The following is an 8,459-nucleotide window of genomic DNA, read 5'->3' as shown; positions in this document are numbered from 1 at the left end:
GAGGCCATGGTCGTCGGTTCTCCCCAAGCAAAATTGACGAGAGTCACCGAGACAAACGCCAATGCATTGATTCCACTACCACAGGCGCCACACCGCCTGAGGGGTCCTTAACCACTCGTAGGTTCACTACCGCTGCTCCAATATGGGCTCCTCGACTGTCCCATGGAAATTGCCCAATAACTGTTTAGGACAGTGCGAAGTCCGAGGATACCGTGTTGGCCCTGTCCCAACCTCTCCTTTTACCCGGGGATATGCAAAGGGAGGTGGACCATTCTCCTGACAAGCTTCTCAGTTCTTTCATGGTTAACAACATTAAGGTATGATCCCTTGTTTGTTCTGCAATAATACCTAGAATCCAATACCTGTTATTCAGTCTCTTATGCTTATCTAGTCTGCACAAAAGATGGTGGCAATGGCCCAAAAGCTTGGCCAAGCTGAACCTGAGCGTGCTAAGATCGCTAGTGAAAACGCAAAAAAGCAACGGACCATTGCCAGGCTTGAAAGGGAGAGGGACCAAGCTCGCGGGGTAGTGAACGAATTAAAGAGCAAGCTGGATGGAGAGGAAGATAGTTTGAATCAAACTCTCACAGAGCTCGAGTCCAGCAAAAACGAGGCCAAAGTAGCGTACCAATTGGGTTACAACAAAGGGATCAATGTAGCTATTAAGAGCTACAAGACCCAGATGCCAGCAATTCAAGATGAAATTTGGACTACTGCTTGGGCAGCATGCCTCAAAAAGGCTGACGTGGCTGAGTCGTCCCCGCTTTGGACTAAAAATCTCCTTCTAAGCTCCGTTGTGGTCTTGAACGAAGAAACTGCTGAAGAGGAGAAGGATAGCCTTGATAGGGAATTGAATGCTAACGTCGCCGAACAGCTCAATGCAGATGCCGATCAAGATGTTGATACGACCAACCTTGGCCAAAAGGAAACCAGTGGTGGTCTAAATGAAGAAAGCACTATTGTGGAAGACGCTCCTACTCAGGTTACTCCTTCCTCTGTTCTGAACCTTACCATCGATGAGTAAGTATGGTTCCATCTCTTAAAACAATTTAATTTCTCAAAACTATTTGCAGGCCCTGTGTGGTCGTAGATCTTGCCCTGCGTGGCACAATTACATTTGTAGATATTTATTAACACAGGTATTCGGCCCTTTGTGGCACAACATTGGTTTTTGCTTGGCCCTTCATGGCCTTTTACTCGACCTTACATAGGCTGAGCATTGTTCATTGTTCCAATTACGTAAATTACTCCTTTTTGACATAAACAAGTTGGTATTTGTACCGAAGGTATGTTGTGTTGGTCCTAGGCGTATTCATACCTAATGTACAATCGTGCATGTATTCACATGCACCTCAGCATTTCGTGCTTTCAGAAAGAGCCCTAAGTGTCGTATACCTAGGCAGTTTTGTTTGTTCACGTATGCTCCCTAAGTGTTCATACTTAGAGAAATTCTCAAGTTTCTCATACTTAGATACTTCTGCATGCTCACATATGCTCCCCAAGTTTCACATACTTGGATAAATTCCTAAGTTTGCTCGTACTTAGACAATCAATTGCATATTAAATTTTGCTCAAGTAATCTTACTTGAATAAACTACATGTTCTCGTATGCATCCCAAGTGTTCTCATACTTGGATTACGGCCTAAGTTTTTTCGTACTTAGCCAATTTTGCATGTTCACGTTTGCTTCCCAAGTTTTCACATACTTGGACAAATTCCTAAGTTTCTCGTACTTAGATAATTTCATACACAACAGGATAAACGTACCTATTCTCTGCTCCCCAATACGAAGGGAGAGAAAAAAAAGGACATATGTCTGGTTTCGTATTCAATCATAAAAAGCAGAACAAAATTTGCTAAAATAGAACGTTCTCAAAAGTAGAATTTTATTCATAATTCAAAACTCAAGGGGGCGTTATGCGTACTCCTTGCAACTAGCAAAAATAAAAAACAAGGGAATTTTCTTCATAACTCCCACATAATCATGGTATGCATCCTAAAACAAAATGAAAAATAAAACGAAGTCTTTTAAACAAAGAACTTCCTCAAATTGTAGACGTTCTAGGGCCTTGGCACTGGGTTCCCGTCTAGGTCTGCCAATCGATAAGCCCATATTCCCACAATTTCTGTCACTCAATATGGGCCTTCCCAATTGGCCCTTAACTTGCCCTCGTATGCCACCTTGGTATTACCGAGCACCTTTCGTAGTACAAGGTCTCCAACACCAAATTCTCGAGAGTGACAATGTTTGTTGTAGCTTTTCATCAGCTGCTCATGATAAGAGGCCAAATGCACCAGAGCCCTCTCTCTTCGTTCCTCGGCAAGATCCAATTCGATTTCTAGGGCTCTGTCATTGCCTCCACTCTCAACCAAAGTGGTCCTGTTGGTCGGTAAACCAACCTCTAGTGGAATAACAGCCTCCGTTCCACATGCCAACGAATAGGCAGTGTTCTAAAAGGTGGGATTAATTGCCCATTAATAGGCAATTAATCAGAATTTTGCCCTCTTCGATGAGATTAATGCCTAGGCGGATCGATTTGGCCTCGGGAGGTTAATCGGCGTTCGTCGGCGATTAACCGCTGATTAATCAATCGGCGGTTAATCGGTGATTAGTCGATTAATCGGTTAAAATGTGATTAATAGGGGTAAAATCAGTATTTTTGGAAAATGAAGTGGGGTAACTGTTATATTTCATACCAGTTTAAAGGGGCTTTGGCTACATTTTTAGCCTTTAGGGCTTCGTTGCAGTTGATCGATCGACCGATCTTGGACTTCGAGTGAACTCGTCGCCGCCGTCTGCCATCGTCGCCGCACTGCTGTAATCTCTCTCTCTCTCTTTCTCTCTCAATCCCCCCCTCTCTCTCACTCTCTCTCTCTCACTCTCTCGTAATTCCTGTTTTTATTTTGAAAGTCCATGACTCCATGTCCATGGTATATATGGCCACGTCTGGACTCTGGACACTGTGGACAGTGGCCACAGTGGAGTATTTTTTTTTTAATCTTAAAACAAAGTGTAGTATTGAGTATTGACTGTATTGTTTGGTGTATTGTTAATCTTAAAACAAAGTGTAGTAATTTTTTTAATCTACCCGTTTGGACTATGGACATTGTATTGACTGTATATATATATATATATATATATATATATATATATATATATATATATATTTTGTGTGTGTGTGTGTTACTGGTGTAGTCTATACTGATATAAAATGTCAATGAATCCCACTCATATTCCATCTTCGGAGGCCTCTAATTCTTCGCCACTATTGAAAAGAAATTCAGTGGATGTTGGACGGGATTATGGAGTTATTGTGGATCCTAGCAATAAGGACTGCCTACAATGCCTTTTGTGTGGGAATTAGCATATTGGAGGGGTTAGTAGGATGAAAAGACACATAGCTCAAATTAGGGGAGATGTTGCCTCATACACTAAGGCAAGCAAGGAAGATATATTAAAGTGTAAGAAGGCAATTGATGATAATGCAGCTAGTAAGAAAAACAAGAAGAAAGCAGCCATGGAAATTAGGGAGGAAGTGAATATAGTAGGTGATGAATCTAAAGGTGATGAGATTAAAAATGTGGCAGTGGGATCAAAGAAGAGGCCCTATGTTCTTGGTCCCATGGATAGATATACAAATATCAATCCCGATTCTTCTAACACGAGTGGATTTAAGAAGATGAGACAACCAAACATAAATGATGCAATTTGGAAAGAGAAGAGTCATAAAGTGAGTCAATACTTGGCTCGATGGGTGTATGAAGCCGGTATTCCATTTCATGCCATAGACAATGATATGTTCAAACGTTTTGTTGAAGCGATTGGTCTATTTGGCCCGGGATACCAACCTCCAAGCCAATACCAACCAAGGGAACCATTGTTGAAGGAAGAGGTGGAGAGAACCAAAACATTACTCAAAAAGCAAGAAGAAGAGTGGGCTTTGACAGGTTGCCCTATCATGACCGATGCTTGGACCAACCGAAAAAGGAGAAGCATTATGAACTTGTGCGTTAATTGTAAGCAAGGGACTTGTTTTCTTTCTTCAAAGGAAGATTCGGAGGTGTCACACACGGGGGTGTATATCTTTGACTATGTTGACAAGTTCATTGAAGATATTGGGGCAGAAAATGTAGTTCAAGTAGTGACGGACAATGCATCCAACAATATGGCCGCGGCGGATTTACTGAAGATCAAGAGGCCTAACATATTTTGGACCTCATGTGCACCCACACAATTAACCTCATGCTTGAAGGAATTGGTAAGCAATCCAAGTTTAAAGCAACTATTGATAAGGCCAAAGCATTCACTATATTTGTTTATGCTCATCAAAATACATTGGCGATGATGAGAAAATATACAAAGAAAAGAGATAGTGAGGCCAGGTGTTACTCGATTTGCTACATCATTCTTGACTTTACAAAGTTTGATGGAAAAGAAACAAGAATTGCGAGCGATGTTTAGTAGCAATGCATGGGATGAGAGTAAATGGGCTAAGATCCCAAAGGGAAAAATGGCATATGCTACCGTGATGAGTCAGGCATTTTGGAATGGCGTCACCTTATACTTGAAAGTGTTTGGTCTGGTGGTGATGGTTCTTCGACTTGTTGATGGGGATCAAAAGCCCTCAATGGGCTTTGTGTATGGAAAGCTCACAAAAGCAAAAGAAGAGATCAAAGCAGCGTACAAGCAAGTTTAGACTAACTACCGGCCAATACTAGATGTCATTGATGGGAAAGCTAAGGGTTGGCTAGATAGTGCATTGCATTTGACAGCTTACCTTTTGAATCCTTTTTACTTCTTCAACAATTCTACCATTCAAGATGATCCTATCATTATGGATGGGGTTCTTACTTGTGTTGAAGCTTTCTTTCCCGATGATGTCAATGTTCAAGATGAAGTCATCAATAGAGAGTTGTTGAAGTACAAGAACAAAGAAGGTGGATTTGGAAGACCATTAGCCGCAATGGGATGTGCGACGAACAATGACTCTTATGATCCGGGTAAATAAGTAGTTACTTTCCTTCTTAGTATTATTCTTTTTGCTAAGTTACTTAGTACTATTTTTTTGTGTGCTTTCTTTCATGACTAGTTGGATGGTGGTCTAATTATGGCAATCATACACCCAATTTGAAAAGAATGGCCACTCGAATTCTCTCTTTGACTTCAAGTTCATCGGGGTGTGAGAGAAATTGGAGCACTTTTGAGGGAGTAGAGGGAGTAAGTACACACACTCTCTCTTTCTTTGTATATATATGCATAAGAAATTATATTAACTTAAGATTTTTTTTTGTATAGATACATACAAAGAAAAGGAATAGACTAGATGCGACAAGGTTGAACAATCTAGTCCATGTCCAATTCAATGCCAAACTCATCAACAATAAAAGAAATGGGAAGGATGTATTACGTACTAAAGAATCATCAAATGCACAAGGATGCTGGTTGAAGGTGGTGATGAGGAAGTTGACCCAGTTTCGGGACTTACATGGGAGGTAATTGGGGAAGCTACGGGAGCGGATGAAGTCCTTCAACCTAGAAGGACTATTAGAAATATTGGAGTACGAGAACTATATGAGGAAGATTTTATGTCGGAGGATGATACCGAGGAGGAGGTAGATGAGGATTTTGAGTGTGAGTCTGATGGAGATGAAGTTATGCATGGATATGGAGAAGAAAAGGATGAGTAATTGACTAATAATTTCGTACTTGATTTCATTTGGTTTGAACGTTGAAGTTTGTAATTGACTTGTAATTTTCCGTACTTGGTTTTATTTGGTTTGAACTATGAATATTGAACTTCTATGTCTCTATATTTGAAATGTAGAGAAGTGTTAACATTGAGTATCCGATAGCCAAAGAGAACTAAGAAATTTTTTGGGAGAGAAGATATATCACATCAACTAGAAAAACTGTGATTATTAATGGTAGGGACTCTAGGGAGGTTGTAGAATATTTATAAAAAAAACCCCGACGAATTGCTAAAAGGTGATTAATGGCCGATTAATAGGTCTCGAAGCTTGAAGGTGGTCGGCCGCCCGCTTAGCGCCGAGTGCTTTTTAGAACATTGCGAATAGGGAGTCTCTCCCGTAGACCTCCTAGGCGTTGTTCGGTGCGCCCATAGGACCAGTGGTAACTCGTCAGGCCACTTCCCCTTTACTTTATCCAACCTCTTCTTGATCCCATCAAGTATGGTCTTATTGGATGCCTCTGCCTGCCCATTACTCTGAGGGTAAGCTGGAGTTGAGTAATAATTTCTTATCCCGTACTGGAAACAGAAAGCCTTGAATTTCTTTTGGAACTGTGACCCATTATCTATAATCAAAGAATAGGGGACCCCAAATCGAGCAATAATTGTGGGCAGCATGCCCTTGGAAATTTCCAGATTTCCAAAGCAAGGGCCCGGAATCGAGGGAGCGTGGGCGCGGATGACAAGCGCTCAAAAATACAGAGTCGCCACTCGTGTTTTGAAGGTCCGATACCCAAGGAACCGTATTCGAAGCACCTGCCGCGCTGTTGGATTTGAAATAGTGCAGGAACCAGTTCGTCATAACCATATCTGGGTTCGGGAGCTAGGTTACGAGAGGAAAAGGGTTTAAGGCACCCCTCTTGCCCAATCCGGAGATCGGTCTCTACTTAGACATTTTGTGAAAATATTTGCGATTCTTCTTTTATTAAACAATTTTTAGCCAATTAGGGTGGGAGAACAGTTAATCGGGATTCAAAACTGTAACACTTTGCAGGATGTGATCGAAAAATAGCATGGATGAATGATATACTAGAAAATAAATGAGATAAAACCCAACACTGTGACTGGATATCAAAACAGTGCGCTGGAATGAATTTGACACAAACAATGGCCAACTTGCATGCATGGATCTGCCAGCATGCAAGTCCACCGTCGCGCGTCAGACCCACTCCATCGTGCGAGGTCGATATCCTCCCAACATGTTAAGTTTTGCCTCCCTTTGGGCTCTAGAAGGACCAGTGCACACCTAGGGACAAACCAAGCAATTTATATGTACTGAAAGTAAATAAGTATTACAAACAGGATGAACATGAATAAGATGCAACCCCTAAATAGTGGGGGTATTGAAACAAAGGTTAGAGACCAAATTGCCCATACAAAGGCAACCCCTTGAAATAGGCTGACCATCGTGCGATGGAGTCAGAGTACCGCGCGTGGGTCATGATTGGACTTCCAAGAATTGCTTTGCATGCCTGGGCTCTGAGACATATTCAGAAGCAACCCAGGGGCATTCCAAAGCAATTAAATAGGTGACCTAAAGCTAAGCTATAAGTTTTAGCATGCAAGTCAGTGGATTAATTTTAATCATGCTTTAGAGTGATTTATGATACCACAGAAAACAGAAAAATAACTAGTATCCTATCCCCACGAGGACCGTCGCGCTCTGACTGTAACAGTCGCGCGCGTGAATGACTCCATCGCGCGTAGGTGTACTAGCTACACAGTTCTTGCAACCCTGATGACTTCTGGGCCAGAACTGGTATTGATTACCAGCCTTGGCCCTGTCAGCCTCCCTCAGGGATCAAAACGGTACGTAGGTAGAAAATTTATACCTTTGCTTGAGTGATATGAAAATGGTATGAACAAGGTGGTAGAGCTTGTGAAATAAGTGTATGAAAGTGGTTTGAGTGATGAAGTAGTAAGGGTATTGAGGATTGTATGGCCATTTGTTTTTTGCTTGATTTTTTTTGTAACCTTTAGGAAGATGAACCATGGGGGGGTATTTATGGGGGTTGGAAGAGAGTGTGGTGGGTGGCTAACTTGGAGGAAAGACCAACCAACAAGGCTGGCCTTGGTTTACTTGGGGGCTAAGGCCATCCTAAAAAGGTGATGGGAGAGCTTGAGTGGGTGGCTAACCCCAAGGCCCTGCAAACGCTGTTCAGTTGACGAAAATGGGGTTTTACAGATCAATAGCCCCCTGATCATCACAAAATCCAGCTGAAAAAAGGTGAAAGGGACAAGAGTTGACCATCGCGCGAGAGAGTGACATCATCGCGCGATTATTCCACCTAACCCACGCGATGATCAAAAGTCAAGGCTTTGACTTTGGCCAACACCTGGCAGATGGAGCATCGCGCATGAGATCCATTTCAACGTGCGATGGTCAAACCTGAGATCAGGGTTTTGACTAAGGGTTTTGGGGTTTAGGATAGGCTCCACTTATTCCAAGCTCAAACCATTTCACTCTCAAGACTGTTTTTGATCTGATTCATCATCGGGGAAACAAGAAGCCGAAAAACAAAGTAAATCAATTGGGAGATCCAAATTGGGGTGTCTACAGTAGTCCCCCTTTGACGGCACGTGGAGCACCATTGACTGGTACAGGTAACGTCATCGATTTCTAAAAACCAAATAGTCTGCCCAAAAGCCGATTAAATGAAAAATGAGAACTTGTATATAAAAATACCGTGCACCAATGGATCGGAGAGCGGA

The 8,459-nt window shown here is 42.0% G+C and overlaps 1 pseudogene; it reads left to right on the top strand.

The window, feature by feature from the left end:
* Positions 1 to 3,212: 3,212 nt before the first annotated feature.
* LOC131317309 (uncharacterized) lies at positions 3,213 to 5,688 on the top strand (annotated as a pseudogene).
* Positions 5,689 to 8,459: the final 2,771 nt, after the last annotated feature.

This window comes from Rhododendron vialii, chromosome 2a, assembly GCF_030253575.1.
Source record: "Rhododendron vialii isolate Sample 1 chromosome 2a, ASM3025357v1".
In the NCBI taxonomy this organism is placed as follows: Eukaryota; Viridiplantae; Streptophyta; class Magnoliopsida; order Ericales; family Ericaceae; genus Rhododendron; species Rhododendron vialii.
The sequence above is the reverse complement of the archived record's forward strand: the minus strand, read 5'-3'. Positions and strand labels throughout refer to the sequence as shown.